The 18,920-nt window shown below is 54.7% G+C and overlaps 1 long non-coding RNA gene across 1 annotated transcript; it reads right to left on the bottom strand.

The window, feature by feature from the left end:
• Window positions 1-11,548: 11,548 nt before the first annotated feature.
• On the bottom strand, window positions 11,549-17,539 carry LOC135315321 (uncharacterized). Its single transcript, XR_010374753.1, has 3 exons — window positions 16,990-17,539; window positions 14,015-14,109; window positions 11,549-13,482 (listed from the first exon to the last, which is right to left on the bottom strand). It is a non-coding gene; the product is annotated as an uncharacterized LOC135315321 (long non-coding RNA).
• Between the last annotated feature and the right edge of the window lie 1,381 nt (window positions 17,540-18,920).

Raw genomic sequence — 18,920 nt, 5'->3', positions numbered from 1 at the left:
GCCTGTCTGCTGGCAAGGCGAAACGGAGCGGAGCGGCACGAAGGCTGCCATTTCCAGGCCGTTATTTATTGTTCAGAATTAGGCAATGACATTTATCGGGATTGGCACGTGGTAGGTGACCCACTGCTTGGAGTCTGAGATGGGCTGGTCACATCACTTACGTGGTATTTTCCCCTGACAGTAACGTTTGTGCATTCCGGCTTCTGCTGCGAAGGCTTATGGAAAAAGCATTTAACATCTATTGTCTGGGACTCTTTGTGCTTGCTTGCACGAGCGCTGCTGGAAAGGGAACCCGAAAAGGGATGCAGCTGGAATATATTAATTAGAGCTTCCAGATGAATAGTCACCCAAGTCCTTTTGCCACCTTGTTTCAGCTCCGCACGTCCCACAACTTTCGCTGCAGATGGGAGGCCCTGCGGGAGGAAGGCACGTGCTCCCTGCTGCCGCCGCGGAGCCCGGGGTGCGGAACCCGCCTCCCGGCGAGGGTACCAGAGCCCCGAAGGATGGACCCCCGCACCCTGCGCCTGAGCGCCGCGGGAGCTGCCTCCATGCCCTGCAGCCAGACCCCTGCCCGCACCCACGGCGCCTTCGCCAACGCTTTTGTCCCACCTCCCCAATTCTTTCTGCCTGCCTAGGGGACCCTCTCCCCCCAGCATCCTTTCCCCTCCCTCCTTCCCGGCTTCTCTGGGTTTCTCTACTACCTGTGCAGCTGTAGGGGAGGAAACATGCCTTTATTCTGGAAGAGCAGAGGGACAGTCGTGCTCTGCCATCGCGCCAGGTGCCCTGCGGGGCTCCCCGGCCGGGTGTCCCGCCCTGCTCCCGCAGCCAGGTGGGTCACGCAACCTGTGCATCGATGGTGGGGATCCGTCCTCAGCCCCGCGCACCCCCTGCCTCCCTCCCGCGCTCCGCTGGGCTTTGATTTTTAGCAGTTGGTTGTGACTACTGGTTCCCCACATTGTTATCTGTTCTCTTTCGCTCAAAGAAATATTGTGGGTTGTAATTCTGTCTGCTACATCTTGTGAATATTTCTGGACTCTGAAGTTTCCCGGCTCCAGATGTTCTGGCCAGACCAGAGGAAAAAAAAAAAACCAAAAACCTCAGCATTAATAAAAACCTTTTGAAAATAAAAAGTCGTATTGCGCAGTAGTGACATCATATCCGTGAAATATGACCTGATGATGTCACAGCTGTGAAATGAAGGATGATTGTCTCTTTTTGGCAAACGCCGGCTGTTTGGGCCAGACCTGTTAAATAAATGCACATGTACTATAAATACGTATATTAAACCCAGAAGTTGCGAACGCTGCCTTGTGGTCACCTGGGTCAAGAAACCTGTCGGGGAGAGCTGGCGATGGGACGGGCGCTGCGAAGGCTTGGGAGAGGCTTCCTCACCCCGCTCCGTCCCCAGGCTCCGAGCCCCTTAGGTTTTACTTCTCCTCCCTCCAAGCGCTTGCTCCAGGTTGCTGCTGGGGACTGGGGAAGGGCTTTGCAAGGCTGACCATCCGAGCCGGGACGGTGGGCGGACGGCTCCGATGGCCCCACTGCTCGGTGCAGCCCGCGCCGGAGCCAAGCGCCCCCACCCCGTCCCTCACCTGGCCGCCGTGCCAGGCATCCCTGGAAAATACACCCCTTTCTGACCCCCTGACAAACGACTCGCCCCTCAAAGCCTACAGGTTCGGTTACCCTCCTCATTACCTTAACAAGACTGGCTGCAAACATTACTGCCTTGGCTATCTTCTCTTACACAATATATTTGAGCTATTTGAAGCAACAGTCTATAAAATACCCGCACCGAATTGCCCAGCTTTCGTAATCTTGAAACTACCTGGCACTGCAGCGATGCAGTATCTATTACACGTGCACTTTCCTCATCTGCACATATATTTTACATGTGTGTGCAATCCCTTTTATGCAGAAACATGTTGCCATGCCATGGAAAAGGTCTATTTTTTCCATATGGGCTGCGCTGACAGTGTCAAGCCTTTACTTTAGGCTCACAGCATGCTTTTTTAATTTGTCCTTTCCTCTTTCCCTTTTAGTCCTATTGTTCGCAGAGAAGTTTGTGCTATTAAGAATGTGCAAAGCAGGAGGGTGCTGTCTGCCGAGGTGTCAATTATTGATACCCTGAGTGATGTGATGCTATCCGGGAATTTAATAATGATTCTTGTCCTTGCTTGATCAAAACAGGAGCATTTATTTATTTATTGAGTTATTCATTTATTCCTTCCTTCCCTAGGATGGGATGGGTTTTGATGGGACATTTCAGTTACAAAAGTTGGGGCGGGGTGTGGGGAAAATGGCCTTTGAATTTACCAGGAGGATTTTGTTTTGATACTCTGAAAAGGAAAATGTCTTCATCTTCCCACTTAACACGGATTTACGTTTCCAAAAATATGCCAATCATAACAAAAAAGTGGAAAGAGGAAAGGCGAAGGTTGCAGCAGAGATGAAAAGTTGGGCCCAACCTGTAGCGGTGCTGTTTCCCTTTATGTAGGTCAGTGAAAAGGATACTTTTACTTTTTAGCCCAATGCAGGTTTATATATTTTTTTTTTAAATCTGAATTTTCACCAGGCAGGAAACTGTTTCTTCAACAACTTTAACCAGAAATAAAAGATTTGATCATGCAGGGAGATGGAATATCAACTTCAAGAAGATGGCACAAGAGGCGGATGCAAGTACCGGTGCGCTGGGATGCCTTGGAAATCGGAAGGGCGATCGGAGGCACCCCCACCGCCGGAGGAAATGAAAAGGGGACACAGCATTGGGGAGTCTTCCAGGCAACAAGGAGTCTTCAAAAGACAGACGTTTAATTGGTGACTGTGCAAACCAGGGTAAAACAGGCAGGAAAACTGAGCAATTACACCCCAAAAAGCCTCCTCCATCTCGCAGCCTGCACGCTCCCGCAGCAGACGGGCAGGGTCAGCTCTTGGTCTGGAGGGCGAGGAGGGGGGGATCTGTTGGCTCCCCCCTTCCCCGAGATATTTGGCAGAGCCGGGGTAGGAAACTCAGCTGCATTCATTCCCCGCAGACACGGTGGCCGGCAGCCAGCTGCAGACATGTGGCACAGGGAATGGGAACAGCAGTGGGGAACCCCAACCAGCGCCGGCCTCAGCCAAAGCGGCGATGGGGCCATTGTCTGCAGCGGCTGGTGCTCGCGCCGCGGCGGGCTGGAAACCTGCAGAAATCCACTTTTTTCCCCCCTGGCATTTGTAAATTATAATACGAGCCTGAAAGAAGCTCAGAAATACCCCGCGGGCTCCCTTTCTCGGGCTACTTCTGCACGTTGCATCCAGCCCGAGGCAGAAAAGGGCAGCATGGCAAACCTGTGCGTATAAGGCTGCCCGATACCCCCAGCACACCTGTGCCCACCCGGCAGCTGCGAGCGCCCAGCGAGGGGTCCCGCAGTGCCCAGGAGCGATGGAGAGCTCTTTTGCCAGTGGCTGCTCTTTCCTTTATGAACTGGACTGGAACCTGGATGAATATTTCCCTGGGCTGGAGAAATGTGTTTTGCTTTGCAGCTGGAACACGGGGCCCCAGCTGCCTGTCCAGGTGAAGCTCAGGAGGGGCGTGGGGACGGGCTGGGGAGCCAGCGGTGGTGCTCAGCCAGCCTCGCAGGAGAGAGAGACCACCTCGCAGGGTCTCTGAAAGCAAGCAGGCCTGCGAGGTGTGGAGGGAGATCTCACAGCTTGCAGCGCCGAGGAAACAGAGCCCAAACACCTTCCTCCGTCTCACTCAGCCCACGCAGACCGGCCCCAGACCTTCCCCAGTGCCCGTGCTGGGGGAAAACCCATCCCCGCTGGCTCCAGCAAGCAGGGATGGAGGCCCCAGCCCTGAGCACCTTCGCTCCTGTGCTGGGAGCATTGCGGGGGGCTCCTACAGAAGCCGGCATCGCCCCGGCACCAGCCCAGCCCGCTCCCCAGCACGGCAGCCAGGTGAGGGGAGTCACCCCTTCCCACACCAGCTCTCACCAGGAATTTCTTGTTCGTGCATGGAAAAAAGGCATTTGCTCGAATGATGTCCTGGGACTCGATTTTCCAGTCTTGACTCATTCATTGGAAGAGAAGTGGAGTGTCTGAAAGCAGGGGATATTCTCCAGGCTTCAGAAAGAAAGAACACCTGATCATGCATCAATCCGTCGGTCACCTCGGTGCCCAGGTGTTGCAGAGCAGAAAGAGAGGGAGGGAACAAAGTGGAGCAAGTGAGGGGCTTCCCCAAGGAGGCCCACGCCTGCCGGTGCTGGGGCCGTACCCACTCTGCAAGCAGCACCTGGCCGGGCACGACGGGGCAGGAGCAGAGACAGCCTGGGCCTGGGCAGGAGACGGGCTTTCGCTGCGAGCATGGCACCTTGATGTCTGAACACTGCTGTTGATTAGCATGTATTGGTTTATAACTGCACCAGCAAAGTCAGAGCAGGAGTGACCTCATCACCGGCTAATTCTTCACAAAGAAGGAGAATCTGGGGGCACCTGGAGCACAGCTCGGCATCGCAGCCCTTTCCCAGCCGTGATTAATCCCCAGGAAATGTTCTGTGGTCAGGCCGTTACCACTCAAATCTGTGGACGAAAATGAATCAGAGCAGCGTACGACTGTGGGAAAATTGTCACCAAATTTGGATGGTTTTGCTTTGTTTCACCACAAAATTATTAATGAATCACTGAAACGGAGATGGATCTCTGTAACCTGACATTAAACCCTTAGTGGACCCAGTCAGGCTGCCAGTACCTGCGTTCATGAGAGCGCAGTTCTGCACTTGAGCCCTTCGCCGTGTGGAAATTCTTTAAATCAAGACAGAGAGACTGAGCTGTGAGTTTTCCTGATGATGGCTGCCCTGCCTGGGTGTCTGCCTTGGCTGAACTCCTGCAGCCCTCTCCCAGCCCGCTCCGAGCGCTGCGCAAAGCCTGGCGCGGATTCTCCGTCCTCCTCCCGCATCCCTCCCAGGCCTCTTCTCTGCCCTCTTTGGGCAGCGGGTTTTCTTCCCCCAGAGATTTATGAGCCTGGCCAATGAGCGGGAGGGTCCTCACGGGGCCCTGAGGTCCCTGGCATCCCCTCCAGCCTCACAGAAGCATCTCTTTCAGCTCCAAGATCCCGGCGTGCGGTTTATGGGGTGGCTGTTTGGAGAGCATCCTTCTCAGGGCTGGACCACGCCGTGAATCAGGATGTATAATGAGATTCTTGGCAACGTGTCTGCCTCTTACAAACGCCTTCTGGAGCGGCTTGCCAGACAGATCCACAAGTGCAGCCTCCCTCTGCCGCTCGAAAATGAAAGAGAGCTTTGTGAAGCCACCACAACCAAACCCTTCTTGTGGGTGGATGGGCAGCAGCAGTCAGCCTGAGCGCAAAGCCCTCCTTGTGCCACAAAGCCTCGGCAGACCACGAAGGGAGGAGCGGGAGAGGAGCAGGGGCTGCAGAGGACATGGGACACGTGAGAGGGCGGGGAACGGAGAGGTGCGATGGGGAGAGAGGGTGTAAAGACGCCCAGGGCCGTCGGTGGAAGACGGGAGAGGGACCGGATCGCACGGCACAGGGCGCGCGGCGGAAGGACGCTGGGGTTTGCGTGGAGCTCACCCGACACCCACGAGAGCCCCCACACGTGGGCCGGGACGTAAGAGCCGCGGAAATCAATCCGTTGATGCTTTACAGATGGTGCCTCAGAGATTGGCGTGCTTGGCCCCTCAGCAGGGGAAGGGGTCCGTCCGGCGACGAGGCAGGGCTGCGCACGCCAGGCTCGCTCCGAGCAGGCTCGGCTCTGCTCTGCTCAAGCCCCTGGGCTGCAAGAGGAGGCAGCCGGCCAAGCCAGCCACCCTCGCGCCTCTGCAGAGCCCCGGCAGCTCCGCCGAGGGGCTGGGGAGGAACGGCAGGTACGGGAGAATCGGCGCGAAACGGCGCGTAACGCTGGGGAAAGAGCCGGGGCGCTGAATCCGCCCGGAGCAGCCTGCTCATTGAAGTCGGTGCGCAGAGGGAATTTAATGCAGTAACTGGTTTTTCATACGTGTATGTATAAAAAAAAATGTTTGAGGTAGAAAGAGGCAGAAGTCTGCGTGCGTAGCCCCGGCTCCGAAACTCCATCTCAAAGCAAAAGTCTGTATGTACATATTTTGAAGCGTATTCATTTAAAATAATAAAAAAGAGCCCTGAAAAAGGAGCAAATTCTTTGGCTAATAGGATCCACAGGGAAACTAAAAGAACTTAATAGCTCTGCAGCAAAATCTGTGCAGCACCTTCATGTAGAGGAGCGCTGAAGCAGGAACGTGGGGTTTGGTGGGGAGGGGAAGGGGAAGGGAGAGGAGGGTGGAGAGGAATGAGGTCTCGGAAACTGTACGCGCCTGAAAAATGACGTCAGGTGTCACAGGGTTACCCGAAGGGCCGCGGGTCGCTGCCGCGCTGCGCCGTCCTGGGGACAGCAGTGCTCCGGTAACCCTGACGGGTTCTTCCCGCTTTGCCGCTGGTAGCTCACCGCCGCCATCAATCCCAATTCATTAGGAAGGGAGACGTGTAATTTGCCTATTGTGTCATTACCGAGCACGGATAATTGGCAGCAATATTGCAAACCCGCATGTCCCCGTGGCAGAGCCCAGCCAGGCGGGGGGCGGGGGGCTGGGGGGGGATCAGTAAGAGGAGAAATAAAGTAAAGTGGTTTTAATTTTTCAAGGAACCAGACCATTTCTTTGGGTGAGAATGGGGCTGGAATGCTTTAGTAATCCAATACGGTGCCAGGCCTGCTTCTGCGGCGCTGAGCCCTGGCAGTGCTAGGCAGCACGTGGGAAAAATACCGAGGCTTTTCGGAGATGAATATACGTCTCCTAAGCTGCACGGCACACAGGCATAAAGAAACCCGGGCAAGGTTTCCTAAAGCTCTGCTCAAAACGGGCTGTGAGAGCTAACTGTTGTATTTATAATGCCTCCTGTTGTATTTATAATGCCTCCTGTTGCGCTTTGTGGTTTAAATCGATTTCAATATACTGGATTTTAACTGTGATCCTGCTGCAGCTTGTACTCTTCCTCACCGAGTCTATTCTCTCTCTCTTTATATATATATGTACACACATTTATATTTATAGACCTATGTGATATACACAGTTGTGGTTACCGTACCACACACTCTGCTGATTTAAATGTTATTTAAACCGTGCAATATAACATGGATGTGCCGACGGTATCCAAGCACCCATGGCTGAGGGGCAGCACATTTCCTTGGCAATAACGGCTCCCAAAGAAGAGGGAAGAGGCGAGGGGCTGGCTCGCAGCTCAGGGGGCCGTCAGCTCTGCCCTGGAGGGGCTCCATCTCAGCCCTGACCGCTGTGCAAAGCCCCAGGTGGCACCGGGAAGGCTCACCAGGAGAGCTCTCCCAACAGACGAGGCCATTTCAGCAGAGCTGTGCAGAGCATCCCCGGAGCAGCAGCGCCCTGCAGCCAGGTGACCCTCAACTGCCCGTTCAACGCGCTTGAAAAGCACCGAGGGAGCGTTCGAGCGTCCGCGCGGGGCCGGGGGGTGACGCGGTGGCTCGCCTGGCTGGCTGTGCCTACCCTACGGGGCCAGGGAGGGCTCCCCGGCGCCGGCTGTGCCGCCCAGCTGCGCCCGCGCGCGCGGCGGGGCGAGGCGGTGCTTTGCACCAGCGCGATGCCGTGGGTACCACCGCCCGCGGTCGCCTGCAGAACCCCTGCGGTCCCTGCCCCACCCAGCTGCGGGGAGGGAAAACCCTGCAGTGCTCGTAAGAAATTCTTAGCTGCATTGAAGAAAACCATGCAGGTATGGAGGCAGATGCCTACTTATCTCAAACCAGAAGAGCAAACTGCATACCTCAGCCTGAACAGGAGGAGACCGCTCTGTTCCCAGCTCGCCAAATGAAAGGCCCTCCTCAGGACAAGCCAGAGCTGCACCGGCAACGTGGCAGAACCTGCAACACCCTTTCCAGCCCGCCTGCACGGCCACTTCGGTAGCTGTCACCCACGTGAAACCCGCCACAGCAAAAAGTGAATACATGCAGCATCGAGGTGGGCTGCAATCATCCTGGTCTTGGCAAGATAAAGGCCACAGAGTAGATGAAATGGAGCTCTTTCAGAAACAAGCTTAATTTGTGCCTGGGTTTGAAGCCAGCATGATGTGCTTATGCTCTCTTGTTATCACTGGCACCGCAATTATGGCTTTGCCTGCAAAACCCTCAGCCCAGCTCTGAACAGGCCCTAGTCACCTCCCACACAAATTTAACATTTCCTTTCTCCATCGGTTTCTATCTCAAGAACAAAATTGGCCAGAAGTGCAATAAAGGGAGGAAATCCTGAGACCTTAGGCTATGTTTGTGCGTGGAAACTGATCTCCTGGGCTGGAACTGTGATTCATCCACACTATGGAGGAGTAAAACCAGTATTTTGTACACAATTAAGAGAGGAAAACCCCGGTCAAGATTGGGTTTTTGCGTTTTTCCCGTCATCCAGGTCTCGGTAAAACCAGAGGCTTGCCCTGTCACGTTCTTTGCAAACTAGGAGGAAAATCAAACTGGAGCATGGCATATTCTGCATCCCCCATCCTCACCCTGTGAGAGAGCATGCCCAGCTCCAGGAGATCCCCGTATCCCTCTGGGAGGGGACAGGGCTTACTTGAGCGCATTGTTCAACCAGCTCACTCTAGCGAGGTGTTCTGGAAGAAGACACGTTTCTCTCAGGAGGCGGGATATGCCGGATCGTGCCCCTGCTTTTCCATTCGGATCTGAAAACTGAACCATGCTAGAGCATCGCGTGCATCTCCTTCAGATCACAGCGCCTGCCTACGGCAGAAGTCCCCGGCGGACACAGCGCCGGCGTCCGGCGGAGCTCAATCACCACAGCCGAGCCAGCCGGTGGAGAAGATCCCAGCAGATCCGTGTTCTGGAGTTTATTGACTCGGCACAACACACTAAAAATGGGTTCTGCAGATATGATGATAAACAAACAGCCATTTCCCCTGCTGATTAGTTTAGGCTGTAATTACAGTTACGCCGTTGGTTTAGGATCACTGTAAACCAGGCCTTGCTAGAGTCCCGGTGAAGATAGCAGTAATTTAAACAAGCCAAAATCAGGCCACTTCCATTCTCACCTGAACACTGTGCGGTCTCGTCTTAGGGACCACAGCCCTGCGATGGAGAGCTCTGCTCCGAGTCCTGCTCTCTTCTCTCCTGGTTCTACAGAATCCTGCGCGGTACAGGCAACAACCAGCTCCACATCTCCTTTCTCTCATGCTCTCGTCCAGTAAGAAACATTCGTGTGACTGGGCTGCCTGGCGCCCCACCGAGAGCCTGCGCCGCGGAGGTACAAACCCAGCGATCGACGCTGTCCCCGACCTCTCCCTCCTCTGACGACCTGAAGCCTGACCCCCTCATTCCATAGCTTAACTGGGCAGCCTGGGGAGCACAGCACTGCTTACGGTAAGGGGCATCGGACTGGATGCAACCCCAGGGCCCCCGCTCTGAGGTGCCGGCTTGCCAGAACCATCCCTCCCACCTCCCCGTGTTGTCCGGCGTGGTTGGAGTCGCTGCTCTGTTTATTGGGTCATTTTTGAGGTGGGGGAAGGGGGCAAGGGTATAATTTTCAGCGGTCTGTGACAGCGTAATTAGGTAAATATAAATGAAAGAAAAACACACTCTTGAAGTCCAGGGACTTTCACATATTTTTCCTGTTATTCCATCTCACTGGAAAAATAAAAGCTACTCAGCATGAACATTTATTAGCAATTAGTATCTGGGGCGCTTGGGGCCTCCTGGGACAACGAGGTAATTAAAGCTTCCCACAGCCTTCTCCCTGCGTTCTGCTATCCTGTGCTCCTCTCTGCTCCCAGCCCTGCCTGTCCGTGCCAGGACATCGTGCCTTCGTGAGCCTGGGACCTGAGGCATCCACAGCATCAGATAGCTCAGAGCAACGCCCTGCCAGGCCAAAACCTCCAGGCCATCCTCAGCCTCGCCCACAGTCAGTTAACCAACAAACAAAGCAAATCCCCTTAGAAAAAGCAAAAAAAAAAAAAAAAAGTCTCACGTGAAACCGCCATAAAAGGGCAGTAAGAAGATGTCGATCAGCAGCCCAACAGCCTGCATCTTCACCGTGAGGATGTGACCCCTCCTATTCTCGGCCCACCTCGACACACACCGAGCGGCCCCTTCGAAATCAGAGCCTTTGCACAGATTTGCAAGACAGAATCTGTCGACTTACTTTAAGCTCAAGTGATAGACTTGGACGTATGTTAACGCACCGTTTAGGAAGGAACTTTGCTGTCAGGACCAGGAGCCTTTCCAGGATGCTGTTTGTCTCCCGAAGAGGTGTTTGGCAGGGCGAAGATTCAAGCCTTCCCCCGCAATGCTGGGAGCCTGAGCAGCCGGGCACCGCGCAGGTGTGACGAGCAGGAACCGGCGCTGGCTCGCTCGCTGCCTCACCTGCCCAAAGCATAAGAGAAATACCAGGACCAACAGGCCTAATATCCTTGCAGAGGCCATTGATGTTATTATTTTTACATATTTTTTTTAACCTTCCTGTATCAGAATTTGTTGTCTTGGTTTCCCCTCATGAAACAAACAGATTTTTTATAGGTAAACTGTATGCATAAGGTCCCTGAGAAACCCTCATCTTGTAAAGGAAGCACTCAGAACCCTGATTACTTATCTTAGCAGTAAATTGGGGGGGGGGGGGGAATCACAAAGGCACATATTTTTCAATGACTTGAGTTTAAATCTGCTGTCTAATAGTAGTCAGAAATGAAGCTGGCTGCTGTGAGAGGTCAGAGGCACTTTCAAAGTTTTACAGAACATCTTTGGAGGGTCACAGCGAAGGTAAAATTGAGCATTAGGAGAAAAGTACTTACTCTTACAGACAACGAAATGAGAACAGAAAAATAATTAAAGATCAGATTAACTTGTCACCACGTGCAATTATAACTGCAAGCCCCCCGAGCGCTCCGAGGGCCGTACAGACACTAAGGGGCAGGCTGCCATCGCCGGTGTGAAAGTGCGCCGCAGCGAAAGGCCCAGCGCCGCCACAAGCAGGGCTGCTCCCGCACGAACAGCGCGCGCCGCCCGGCTCGGCTCCGCTCAGCCTCTCGGCGCCGGCCCCGGTGGGGAACCGGTGACCCCGCTTCCGTCTGCTCCAGCCACCACGTCCCCGGCCCTCACTGTCCGGCTGGCTGGCGGTCAGCGCTGTAAGCTGGTAGCTCATCTTTGCAGGGTGTGCTCTCCAAGCTGTACTTTGCGGCATCCTGCAAAAGCCAAACGTGGTAAGTCTGAAGAGGTTTCAGTCAAATTCTTTGTTACTGCTGGGAGCCTCGGAGCTTGGCAGTTGTGCAGCCAGACTGGAACCTTGTCGCTGTGAGGAGGGCCAAGGCTGCGATTGCTTTTCTGATAAAGAGGGAGATGGGAGAGGTCCCGCGCTGAGGCAGAGCTGGGCTTCCTGCTCCTGATGGGAAAAGGGAAAGGCTGGGGGGACAGTGACCAGCACCCAGCTGCAGCTCTCTCCTCTCCGGCGTGGAGAGCCACCCCGTTCCCACCCTGATCCAGGAGCCCTGGCTCCGTCAGAGCACGGCCCCCAAGGGCTGGATTTACCCCGGAGAGTTCACAGTCGGACCGGGCCGACCCTGTACGGTGCCAGCACCCACCTGCCCAGGAGCCGAGTGCCACCCCCGGGCAGCAGCAGGGACAGGCCGGTCCCAGCCCGACCAGCTGCCACCACCACCTAAAGCCTCTGAACACGACTGCTGGTTTTCAATCTGAAATTCTAGCTTCCAACCAAGTAAATAATTGTACATGTCACAGTTATTTACTGCCTCCAATAATTCTTTGCTGGCCCTTTTGGTTTGGACGTAAGTGACTTTTTAATATATATTTTCTCACACTGGTGGCACATAATAAAGTAATCATGTAATTACTGCAGCCATAAATTTGTCACCTTGGTAAGTAATTTTTATGACTTAGATCGAGAAAAGAAAAGTGCGTCTCCTTTTCTGCAGTGTTGTGGTTTGTGGTCACAGGCACTTTAAGGGGTGGGTTAGTTTGTGTCATTCTCCTGACTCAGGCGCTCAGAATTTGTTTATACTTTGATGGAGTCTTTCCTCGGCTGCCTGCTCAGTGGTATTAAAACATTTTCAGAATTTAAGCCCTTTGCAAATGACAAAAACCCCATCTGGGCAGCCGGGCACTGAAGACCACGGCACAGGAGAGCTAACAGCCTCCGGACCTCACCTGGCACACCTCGGAGCAGTGCAGCAGGGAGGGCTGCCGCCCTGGCTCTCCCTGGGAAAAGGGGCAGCAGAGAAACAGACTGCTAGAAAGTCAGGAGTGGAAGGGACCCCAGGCAGCCTCACCCCGGCAGAGCCACCCGCTCCCCGCTGTTGCTGACAGATGTTTGTTTGCCCTCTCCCTGAAGCGGCACAACGACGGAGAAGCCAACACGCCTCCACAAAAACACAACCTGGAATTTCACGTGTCTCACAGGCAGGAAAATTTCCATTTTCTCTAGGATTTATAGTCCCTCCTCCCGCTCCCCCAGTCCCTCCCAAATACATCACGCAGAGCTGGGGCAACACTTCTAGGTTTCAGAAAACTCAGGGTGTTTGGAAGTAGTTTTCGCGCTGATAGCTCTGATTTACAAAAGTACCGCAAATAGCTTGCTTTCTAAAAAGCAACTTTTCCTAGTGACCTTATTTTATCATAATATTGTAACAAAACATGTTTCAGATGGTGAAATTACAAATAAAAAGTGAATACTAATATTCACTTTGACAAATCAGATTGGAGATTTCCAGCTGTGCTGCACTGCTTCATTAGGACTATTTTTGTTTGATCTGTAAATTGATTTTTTTCTTCTTGCAAAGGTTTCATTTTGGATAAAATAGTGTTTTCCAGGAGGCAAATATTTCATTAGAATTTTCTTAATCACTTGCAGCACCGTGCCAGCAGGGTTGATTTCAATGCCTGAATGCCAGGTGTACGTTCGAGCACTCCGTGGCATCGGAGCAGCGGTTTTCAGTTTCCTCCCATCCTCTTTTCTGTCTCGACACAACATATCCCTCTAATTCAAGGCACTATGAACTGGATTCAATGTGCTGCCAATCTGCATCCAAATAGCTGGTAACAGCGAATTTTTCCCATTTCAAAACTCTCCACATGAAAGTCCCAAAGTATTTGAGACACGCAAGTTGTGAGCTGCGCTGCAGGATGCAGATCTGTGGGCAATCTGAAGTACAGAGCAGGTACGTGACTCACTCCAATTTAACGCTAGAAGCCAGTGGCAGAGCTGGACTCCGTAGCCAGAAAGCCCTGCGCTTTAAGCAGAAGCTTTCAGATCTTTCCAATTTTCAGTATTCCCTGGTGGAAAGGAGGATATCGCTGGTGATTCCTGTATCACATATCTAAGTATGCATTTCTTAGTCACCTTTCGAGGACCTCCAACAAACAGGTCATGACCCTGCAGGGGATCCAATGGCCCTCAGGGGCAAAACGCCTCTCCCCAGGGTGGGTTTTGCCATGGATTCTGGATGATTGCTGCAGAAGAGAGGAAAAAAAATCAGATAAGGAGAGTCTTTCCTGTTCCACCAGGATAAATGCCCTGCCAGCGCAGGAAAGGGGTAACTGTGGCTACGCTGCTCCTGAAAGCCGCTCAGACAGCGATCCCTTGAAAGGCAGGTTCACACATTTTGCCCTGTCATTGTCAGGGGCTCTTCCTGACAAACTAGTTGCCGCTGCTACTCAAGAAGCATGTTTTATTCATGCCAAAGAGTGCTCTTCTGGCCACGTCAACATCAAGCAAATGCAGTACAGAGTGGGCCAGTTGGGTTCATCCCAGGAAATCATTTATCTCCCTTAGGGAAGTGCTGTGCAATGCCCTTAAGCCCTCACTGATATTTAATGGTGCGAGCCTGATGCCTAAGCACCGTCCCTGCGCTGACGCTGTCTTGCTTCTGTGTTGCTTTGAGGCAACAATCGCTAGCGTTTGCAAAGGCTGAGGGGAAGGATTTGTTTAATGCAGCCCCCAGCCCCTGCCCTAATGGGTTGTTAATCCATACCCAGTGCATCAGATTTGCCAGCTGACTCCCAGGGGTCCCCAACATGCCTCCGTCCTCCAGACGTTTGCTGGCAGCCTGCGGTTTCCTGGGATTCCCTGGGGAAACGGAACAGTGACTGTAATAATAACCCCCACGCAGCCCCCTCCCTCCTGACCCAAAAGCAGTTGGCAGCCAAAGTGATATGCACATTACTGGATTTATATGAAGTGCTGCTGAGCAAGAAAGATTTGAGGGGGTTTAACAGCTAGATGGGACCGAGAGATGATCTCAGTGCATTGGCTTGTGCTGCGAGAAAGGGCGAGAGCTTTAAAGAAACAGAGCAGGAGGAGCCTGCAGAGTGGAGGTGTCCCTTCCCGTCCCCGCGGGACAGCCAGCACACCCCATGCACTGTCAGGAGCTGAGCAGGACTGTGACCGTGTGAGGCAGTTGAATATGTGCTACCCAGAAGTGGCCTTAGGTGACAAGTCTGCTGGTAAATGATGCAATCTCAAATGATGCTGATACCCCAGGTCTGCCCAGTACTGGGGCAGAGCCACAAACCCAGTTGCATTTCATTGTGTAGACTCCCATCCTGCTGCAGTGCTGGAGAAAGCAAGGGCCTGCTGAACATGAAAGAGGGTTTTATCTAGCCATCAGGCTTATACCTGATCAAGCCCGGAAGGGTGCCTTACTGCTGGAGTTTACTAGCTCCTTGCAGATGTTCAGAGCAGACGCTCCGTGTTAATTTGCCCCGTAATAGCAGGGTGAGTTTCTGTGCATCTGCAGGCTCTGATAAGGCCGCCCAGGGACAGACTTCACCCCCAGGGACGGCGTGCTTTGCTTGTGCACAGAGCACCGGGATGCCGATCAGGAGCACCCTTGGCTAGCGACCGATACACAGCTCTGCAAATAGCCAAACCTCGCAGCAATAGCCTGCTGCTCCCCTGGTCCTGCTGCTGGGCGCTACGCTACAGCCCCCTCCCTGCTTCCCCAGGGCAGGAAAGCTGAGTTTCTGTCCGCATCTGCAATACCCATCACACCATCTCAGGGTCCCTCTTGGGCCAAGTCAGCCCCGTGGAACTGGAGCTCAACTCAGGGCATCTCAACAACGCAAACTAGCACCTCCCAGAAAGGAAGTGAAGAGCACCCACTAAACCCCAACCAAGCGATCAAGTCTCAACAGGAGACTTAAATCATGTTCATCAGGGTGAGGAGCTGTGGGATTAACCCTTTTGGTTGCTCCTCACCCCCTTCAGACAGAAAAGCTTTTAATAGGTCAGCAGATAAAAAAGCTGCAGCAAAAACATTCCTTATCTCCCCTGCCATGCCTGGGCTCTGTAATACAACTGATTCCTGCGATGTGCAGACCTACTCAAACAAGTTTATCTTCATTCGAGGAATAGTCATACAGTGAGATTGCAATGTAATTACCTTCTCACAAACCCTAACTGGAAATCTTCACATCCAGTCATTAGCTTTAAGACAGGCAGACAGGCAATTATATCTGAATAAATGACTGAGAAATGAATCCAGGAGACTCTCAGCCCTGATTCAACCTCCAGTTCACAATCCTAGGTGCAGCAGCAAGCTGTCCATCAGGCCTGCCTGCACCAGGCACGATCCTTTCCTTGCTCCATGCCAGTCTCCCCGGCCGTCCCAAGACTCCCAAAGGTGACCCGAGATCTCCCTCCCTGTGATCCTGGCGTGGGCGGGCTACCTTCCCGCCTCCCCCACGGTCTGGGGTCAACATGGGTAGCCCATGGAGCCCAAGGCTCCAACACCTCCTGAGTATTTCACTCCTGACTGAACTCCTCCTTCACCTTTTCCCTTTCTCTCTTTTCTCAGCAGGTTTATAAGCCTCGATGCTCAATGTGTGAAGTCTCCCAAACAGGTGAGCAATAAATGGTCCAAGATCTCACTGCAGGGGAGGCAGCAGTACTACAGTCTAGCGCTTAGAGCACGCGGGCAGCAAGCCAGGACACTTGGGATCAACGCCTGGCCCCAGCATAAACTTGCCAGTGGTCCCAGTGGCAGAGGGGAGCGGGTGCTCCACAGAGGCTGGGCTTCCCTCCATGCAGTGCTTCAGCAGGGGATAGCTTTTCTCAAGGGTCCACTACCCACCGTGACACAGAAAGTCCCCCAGCTGGTTAGGAACATCTCTCCCTCCACTGAGGTCATCAACCTTCCTCTTCCTCACTCCCCTGCAAGACTGGAACACAGCTGGCTGGTTTCCAAGCCTCTCCTAACGAGGGTGGGTGAGTTGCACTGAATATATTTCCCAGCCATGCTCTTTCTGAAAGCTATTTTAAAAACCCAAATGCTACGCTTCCCCCCCCACCCCCAGACCCCTCTAAAGGCTCTGCATTCCAGTGCCCTCCCATGGGTGCCAGCATCACCACCTCCCCATGGGAGAAAGGGCAGGCACGTAACGGAACTGCTGGCCACCTCACCGTACCCACGGTACCGGTTCAGGGGCCGCTGTCTTGTACTCACCGGGTCTGCATTCTTGCTCCCCTCCCTCCGTTTTACCATCAAGATGGATATTTTATCTTGTGTGATTATTTACTTAACGAAACACAGGTATTTGCAGCCCAGAGGATATTCCCCGCTGGGAGGCTGGAATAACAGTTTTGCACGGCACAGCACATCAGGCTTTGGGAGTACTGACAGCATCCTTTACAGGGGGAGATGGCGGTGTCGGGGAGGAGGAGGAGCCGAAGCAGCTGAAGAGGTTGTTTGATTGTTTCCTGGTTGTGAAAAAAGTCAGCTGGTTATGGAGAGAGGAGGAGGGAGAAGGCAGGGAAGGTGTGGGGGAGGGGGCGGGTGGCCTGCCGGCGATGGGAACAACGCTTCTGGCACCAGCTTTGTGCATATGGAGGCCTGGATTCCTGGCGAGCCAGGGCTGTGGGTGGCCAGGTCTCCCTTATCTCCCAGGGGAGGGTGCTTCCTGGACGCAGAGCCTCCTCCCAGCCCCAAATGAAACCGCTACAACTCACCCTTTGTCTTCCGCTGAAACCTCGAATTACCGTCGCGTTACGGGGCGCCGGGGAAGGAGCCTCGCCGCACGCGCTCCTCCGCCGCGCTCCCGCCGAGGCCCGGTCACTTGGCCGCGGGAAGTCCCCGCAGGGCCCCTGCGGCGAGGGCTGGAGCTCTGCCTGCGGCGGGGTGACGGGCAGCCGGGGCCCTTCCCTCCGCTCTCCCACGGAGCCCCTCCAGCCCCGGCACCGACCGCGCCCCGCAGGGCGATGCGACCCGGATGGCCCCCGCGAGCAGCCCCGGCGCCAGGCCTGGGGAAGCGGCCTGAACCCGCTCTCCGCAGGCGGGGAGCAGCGCTCTGACGTCCCGGCTGACCTCACGAAGAGCCGAGCTCCCCACACAACCCGAACCGGCCGCTACGGAACCCGCGGGGAGCCCCGGGCCGGGCGGGCGCGGCCTGAAGCGGCGGCGCCGAGCCCGCTGCCCCCGGGGGCTGGGGGGGGGGCGGTGAGGGGGGGCGGCTGCAGCGCCACGGCGGCAGGCGGCGCCACGCAGAGCACGTCACGGGACGTCACAACAACAACCCCAAGCCCGCCCTGCCCAACCCGCGTGGCAGAGTCGCCAGTCACATGGCTCGCGTCCTGCGCGCTGATTGGCTGGCGTGGGCTCCATAAGCCCGCCCCGGCAGAAGGTGCTAGAAGGCGCTGCCTGGCTGAGGGGAGCGGGGCGTGGGGCGCGGAATTAGGGCGGTTTAAGCATGCTTAGCTTAGCTTTTCCTTTCCTGGACCACACAGGCCTTCCCTGAGGCATCATTCCTGGCAAAATTAGACCACTGCGAGATTTATGGGCTGAGGGGAGAGCTGGAGTTCAGCTCCCTGTCAGCAGGTTCCTCGGCAGTGACTGCAGGCGGGCGCGCGGCTGGGCCCCGTCCCCAGCCCCATCCGTCCCTGCCGCGCTCGGAGCCTGCCGGGGACGCGGCTGCGTTGTAGCTGCCCCCCACAAGCAGGTTCTGGGGCTGGTGGTGACCCAGGGCTGCGTGAGGTGGGAGCCAAGCGCGGGGCAGCAGAGCATGGGCAGGGGATTTCAGAGGAGGGGTGTCTCCCTAGATTTGATAGGGAATAACACCCATGGAGGGGTGCTGCAGCAGCCTGCCTTAGAAAGGGTGACTAAAAACCCCTTGGGGACAGCAAAGTCTAGTGGCTTGTTTTCTGAATGTGGGAAGGGACTTGGTAGCCTGGCAGCTGGGAACACTCGCCCTTTTGAGTGCTGCTGAATTACCAGTATTGAGCTCCTTGACAGAGCCCCGTGGGTTTAACATTTGGCAGCCGCCAAGGCACGGTCCTTTGGCATCACTGTTCCCGGCCGTGGCCCACGGGGCTGCTTTGGGGAACAGCAGAATGTCTGGGGTCCAGCCAAGCCTCAGGGCTTGGTGTGGGGGGAGCAATGGAGAACAGCCCGCAAGGAGATGGTGTTGGTGTATGTCATGGAAGGAAGGCCTTGCCATATGACCAGAGACAAGCCTGAAAGAGAAAAGTTCATCTTCACGGGCAGCGTCAGGCCTCGGAAAGCACGGCACTGTGGGCTCTGTGTTAGCATCCACCTGCCTACAGGCAAGAGCAGGATGAGTATTTCAGGCTCAGTCTGGTTTTCCCCAGCCTGAAGGCGGCTGGTGTTGCTTCAGAGTGAGAAGAGAGCGTGGTGTCATGCTGCAGCACAGCCATCGAAGGTGCCCTGCTGCCCCAAGTTTCACCCAGCTCCTCCTCATCCCCTCTCCTCCTGTTCCCTACACCACTGTGTTTCTAGGATTGTAGAGAGGCTGTAGCTAGAGGGACATATCTGCAGAGCCCTCTGCACCTGAACACCGAAACGTGCTGATAATCCCATGAGGTCTTTGTCTCTCTCCCCTTGCCACCAGGAGCTGATGGCCTCACAGATGAGAGGCACACACGTT

This window comes from Phalacrocorax carbo, chromosome 11, assembly GCF_963921805.1.
Source record: "Phalacrocorax carbo chromosome 11, bPhaCar2.1, whole genome shotgun sequence".
Lineage (NCBI taxonomy): Eukaryota > Metazoa > Chordata > Aves > Suliformes > Phalacrocoracidae > Phalacrocorax > Phalacrocorax carbo.
The sequence above is the reverse complement of the archived record's forward strand: the minus strand, read 5'-3'. Positions and strand labels throughout refer to the sequence as shown.